General features: G+C 46.8%; 1 protein-coding gene across 3 annotated transcripts in view; it reads right to left on the bottom strand.

Annotated features, from left to right (window-relative positions):
- Positions 1-3,970, bottom strand: part of Znf280d (zinc finger protein 280D) — an 81,129-nt gene extending 77,159 nt beyond the window's left edge. For 2 of the 3 annotated variants that reach the window (XM_041679620.1, XM_041679618.1), the window contains exon 1: positions 3,809-3,969. The gene's annotated coding sequence lies outside the window, so the exon portion shown is untranslated. Of the gene's footprint in view, positions 1-3,808 lie in introns of all 3 variants that reach the window. The other variant, XM_041679621.1, reaches the window with a different exon arrangement.
- Positions 3,971-6,000: the final 2,030 nt, after the last annotated feature.

The raw sequence follows: 6,000 nt of genomic DNA on the forward strand, positions 1-6,000 counted from the left end.
ACAAAAATTGAAGAATGATTCAACTGCCTAGAAAAAGGACAAGCCAGGCGGTGGTGCCACATTCCTTTAATCCCAGCACTTGTGAGGCAGAGGCAGGTGGAACACTGCAAGTTCGAGGCCAGCCTGGTCTACAGAACTATTTCCACGACAGGGAGGGCTGTTATACAGAAAAACACTGTCTCAAAAAAACAAAACAAAATGAACAACAACAACAACAAAAAGTATTAGAAAAGACACAAGAGTGAACTAAATCTGATTAATGTAAGATCTTTCACTTTTTTTTTCAGTTTTCTTATTGGTTTTTAGAAAATATTACATTGCTTCTCTTCTCAGTAGGTATAGTATAGAAGACTGACTTGATGACCATCCTTGCAGTCAGTGTCTGAGAACACAAACTTTTCTTCTAGTCATACACAGACTCAGTACCTAAAGGCCTGCAAATTAAACTTAACGAAAAATTAGGAAAAGTTACACTAACTTCATTCTCAAGAATTCACAGAAGATTGAAACTCACAGAAATGGCTAGATTTGGAGGATTATTTATCATCTTAACAGAGAAGTTTAGGATCTGAGCAAGAATAAATCACTGGGAAGCTGGATAAGGTATCACATGTCTCAAATTTCAGAACTCAGGAAGCAAGGTCATCTTGGGACATACTACCAGTACCAGGCCAGCCTGAGCTACATAAGACTCTGCCAAACAAAATAAAAAACTAAAAACAAAAAGACTGGAAAGAGACTAACAAAGAAAAAAGCTATTTTAGCAAGGTATGTTTTTGCAAACTAACCTTCTTCAGATATAGGAAATTTAAGTCCTGCCCTTAGCCAAAGAGAGCAGAATTCTTCATGCATCTTTTCATTCTCAATTGCCTTTTAACTCAAAATACTCTTTACACCAAAGTGACATTATTTTGTGATAGTATGTCCTGATCCTCATCTGTTGTTAGTTTTCACTGAATGTGGTTAAAATTTCTGGTTTACTACTCTTTGCCTATATAATGGGGAAAAAATTGACAATTCACAATGCGATAAACCAGAAGAATGAAAAGAGAGCAGCAACACAGACTTTGACTGTGATACATAAGTGTACCATATAAAGGAAATCTTGGAGGCTTCCTAAGAGGTACCCAAGACAGACTTTCTCAAACTTAACAATCAATAAATAAGTAATATTTGTTTTAAGAAAGAGAGAATATGCCAGGCAGTGGTAGTGCACAGCTTTAATCCCAGCACTCAGGAGGCAGCGGCAGATGGATCTCTGGTCTACAGGGTGAGTTCCAAGACAGCCACAGCTGTTGCAGAGAAACCCCCATTTCAAATAAACAAACAACAATGTGTAGTTATAAATTTTCTATTGAATAAATACAACAGGTATGCTAAATATTTATTGTATTACTCTTTTCTACTTTTAGTCTTTCGAGGCAGTGCTTCTCTGAGTAGCTTTGGTGCCTGTCCCAGAACTCCCTCAGTAAACCAGGTTGGCCTTGAACTCACAGAGATCCCTCCAACTCTGCTGGATAAAAGGTGTGCTCCACCACCACCTAGTTTACTCTTCTCAACTAAAAAAGGTAATGTTGAGAAGAAAAACACTCAGCTGGAGGAGTGCATACTAGGCTTAACTAGAGAGAAGTGAGATACTAAGATTTATAGTGCTCCCACAGCAAGCTACCTTAGATCTAACTCACTGTGGCTCACTATTGCTACACAGCTCCAAACTTTCCAAGGCAAAATGTTTTCCAACTATTCTCTTTACCTCTTACAGGGTAGAAACAATTCCAAGGGTTTTTGTTCGAGGCAAGGTCTCACTACGCCACCCTGTTGGCCTAATCACACAGGAAGATCCATCCACTTACTTGCCTCTGCCTCCCAAAGCACCACACTTGGCCAATTCCAAGTTTCTTAAATTGAGCACATTCTACTCTCCAAAACTGTTCCTCTTCTTCCTAATTCTTCTCAGAATGTCTCCCTCTAAATACCAGACAGATGCAGGTAAATTCATACTAAGCACTAAAACCAAGCAAACTGCAAAAGGAGGTTTCAAAAGTCAACATTTGAACTAAGAGACCAAAGCTATGATTACTAAGTCGTCTCACACTTTATGATATGAATTATATATCTGCATGATTTGTAAAATAGTGGAAAAATATGTAATACATACAAATAGTCTTATTTTTCTTTGGTAATGTGCTATAGTATAGAGGGAAATGGCCTCTTTTATTTACCGATGTACATATCCAGTACTTAGGGGTGAACTGTCACATCTGCAACAAACACATTCAGCAGGCTGAGACAAAGCAAATGTGGCAACATGTTTACAAAATCTCACCCCCGGTAGACATCTGGACGCGCCATACTCAAGTTTCTAATATGATCAAAAAATATGACCACTAATAACATCCAAAGGTAACATGATCTCAAAAATTAAAATGTAAGAGTATGGAAAATTGAAGGCTATTCCTTTAATATGGAGGCCTAGGACTTCTTCCTACTCTCAGCCATCTCACTTTAACGAAAATGGGGCACACAATGGTGAGGTGAGGGCTGAATGAGGAGTCAGAACACCCAGGCTCTGTGATTGGCCAGGGAGCCCAGGGTTCTCACTGAAGCCAACTCTGAGGCCGACCCTCCAAACAGCCCTCCCCTTTGGAAAGGGGCCCAAAGGAATACATTAAGTGACATCAGTGACAGATACAAATACAAAAATTAAAAAAAAAAATTTACAACAGCGTTAGTGCGGATGTAGGACAATCAAAAGCACAAGGTCCTCAAATCCAAGCCTTCGCCATCATATTATTTACATCCAAACAGCCAGAGTTGGTTCAGTCACCTCCCAGAGCAGGAGAGCTTACAAATGCCCAAGAGGGTCTTTTGGACTTCCTACTCCCCTCGGGTGATTATGTTTAAGGGCACTAAAAGACGCCCAATGATTTAGACGATTCCGTCCAAATTTGGAAACAATAACGCCGAGTATCTAACTATGGCAGGCTGAATAGAAAAACACATCTTCGCCAAGCCAAAGGCCTCCTTGCTGGCAGCAGGTTGCCGTCCGTTTTTCTCTCTAGAACGCTTCCTAAGGCTTTTCCAATGGCAGGTGAGTCGTGAAAACATCTCTTGAGCAACCTAAAACCTCAAAGGGCGATCACTCGCTTGTGGTTTATTAAGTGAAACCTGCAAAGCTCGCTGGAAAAAAATCTGTCCGACTCGGACTCGCTTCTGCTCAAAACCCTTCTCGTGTAGACAATAACGGGACTCGTCTGACACAGTGGGGACATCCCTTTGACAAGAAAGAAGGCTGTGAGCCTGCAAAGGAGCGCTCGTCTAGCAAAGGCAGGGCCTCTGGGGCTGTTACAGCGGACGCCATTGCAATGGGTTCGGCTCTTGCTTGAAGAGTAGAGTGGGTTTGTGTTGTGAGGAGGTCAGGTCTCCGCCACACACCCGCGGACAGGGTACAAAGGACCGAGGGGGAGTCGCCTCCTGAGAGCGAAGCCCGGCCGAGGAGAGCGCGACGCTGGGGCGGGCCTGCGCTGCCGTGTGGCGGCGAGCCGAGGCGGAGGCCGGGCGGCCTGGACCGTGGGGGCCGCCGCTCTGCCGTCCACCTCGCCTCGTCGCGCCGGGATCCCTCCCGCGCCAGGCCCGGCAAGATGGCGGGCCAGTCACACGCGCAGCCGGCCCGTGCCCGGCCCGGGCGCTCCTGCCGACGCGCCGCGGCCCGAGACCCCCACCCTGCGCCCCCGGAGTGCGGCGGCGCGGCCGCGCGGGAGGGCCTTCGCGGGCGGGCGGGCGGCCGCGCGGGGCGGGGGGCGCTTACCGTGAGCGGAGCGGCTCGGCCTGACTGGAGCCCTGAGGAGGAGGAGAAAGAGGAGGAGGCGAGGGAGGAGCGCGGGCCGTGCGCCGCAACCGCCGTGGCTCCCATCGCGGAGCGGGCTGCGGAGCACCGCGATGGGGGAGGGGGCGTCGCGAGTCGCGGCGCGCTGCCTCATGGGTAGGCTCCGAGTCGGCCTCACGCGTCCGCGCTCCCCGTCTTCCCGCCAACGCGGAGGCGAGCACGGGCATGTGCGTCGCGTCGTGGGCCCTCGAAGGCCACGGGCCGCCGGTGCCCTGGCGGCCCGAGAGGCCACTCGGGGACAAGGCTGAGGGAGGCCGTGGTGCCCTTGGGCCACCTCAGGCCTGGGAACCCGTGGGCACTCAGCCGTGGGTTTCGGGCTCCCGAAAGCGTGAACCTGAGAGGAAGAGGAATTCGGTTTCTATGATGTTACCGATTTTTTTTTTTAGCATAACTCTTTTGTTTGGATATCTCTTTCATTCCTGTCGTCTAAATAGTAGCCTGTAATTGGAAAAAAAAATAGCCAGATCTGTAAAGAAACTGCCCCGAGCTTGTCAGAAACGTAGATCGACGTTTGGGTGTTTTCACGATGTCAGTTTTTTTAAATAACGATAAATTCATGAGGGATGAAGAGATGCTCAGGGATTAAAATCCTTGTTGCTGCTCTTCCAGAGGGCCCAGGTTGGGGGTCTCAGCACCAGCATGGCTGCTGACTTCAGTTCTTCATGGGCTTCTAACTCCAGTTCCGGAGGATCTGCCTCCCTCTTCAGGCCTAAGTAGGCAACAGACACTAAAGTGACACAGACAATTATGCAGGCAAAACACTGATAATTATAAAAGTAAATTCAAATACTATGAGACTTTCATTAGTTACTTTCTACTAAGTAGCCTATATTATCATAGATAGCGATCTGTTGGCATTTACAACTTCTTTTATTCTTTTATAACACCGTATATTTCACACATGAAGGCTACAAAAGGTTTAGAGGCCACAAAAGATTTTAAAGGAGACAAGAGCAGAAAGCCGGTATCTATGCAAAGTGAGTCGCTGCAGGTGGTAAGGAAAGGTGTCTAGAAAACCAGCAGGAGGCCCACAGAGCTGGGGCTGCAGAGCCGGTCCACCGAGGCAAAGAAGGAAACAAGAAACAAGACCCATCAGAAAGATGAAAGGAGGGCCCTTCAAGTAGGCCGAATGCAGCAGGAGAGAATAATTATGAACAGTTAGGAGTTGCCTGCCTGGCACACCAAGCTGTCAGTGGACAGGTGGACAATCCAGTCCCGGTCTCAGTGTTAGGTACCTGTATTCATCAAGGTTCCCTAGAGTAACAGAAATTATAGAGCGAATCTCTCTATGTGCAAAGAAAGGGATTTTATAGAATGGCTATGTACACAAAAGTCAAGAATCCAGGCCGTGTGGTTCAGCTGGTCTGTAGTTTGCCCTGGAATTCCGAAGAAGCAGGCTGTAATGCAGTAAAGGAATGGGATTGCTGGAAGGTGAGGGCAAGCAGACAGAGAGCAAAAGCTTTTTTCTTCCCTGTCCTTAGTGTAGGCTTCCCGCAGAACGTGCGCTCAGGGTAGAGGTGGGGTTTCCCACCTCCAATGGTTAGGATTAAAGGTGTGTCTTCCTATCTCAAAGATAAAGATTACAAGTGGATCTTCCTACCGCCGATTAAGCAAAAGGTGTGCCCTCCATTTCTGCACTGTAGTCCAGTTAACTAAAGTCAAGTTGACAACCAAGGTAAGAACCAGCACCGTGCCCCTCCTTTTATGACCCAGGTGAGACTGTTGCTGCCTATTGACCTGGTGTGGTCTATAAATTCTCAGGACTGCTATTTTTTTTAATTGACTTTTAATTGCTCATCTGCCCACACGTTCTTAATCCAATTTATAGGACCTGCCTTTTTGGGGTTTTGTTTTTGGTTTGATTGGTTTTTCAAGTCGGAGTTTCTCTGTGTATCTCTAGCTGTCGTGGAACTCACTCTGGCCTCAAACTCAAGAGTTCCTCCTGCCCCTGCCTCCTAAGTGCTGGGCTTAAAGGTGTGCCCTCCCACCACCCAGCTATGGAGATGCCTTTCTATTTGCATGTATAAATTATCGTTCTACCACAGCGGGGCAGTGGTAGGGCACACTTTTAATCCCAGAATTTGGAAGACAGGCAAGGGATGTCTGAGTTGGAG

This window comes from Microtus oregoni, unplaced genomic scaffold (genome assembly GCF_018167655.1).
Source record: "Microtus oregoni isolate MIOR12 unplaced genomic scaffold, Mior012 000032F_ref0000030, whole genome shotgun sequence".
Classification (NCBI taxonomy): Eukaryota; Metazoa; Chordata; class Mammalia; order Rodentia; family Cricetidae; genus Microtus; species Microtus oregoni.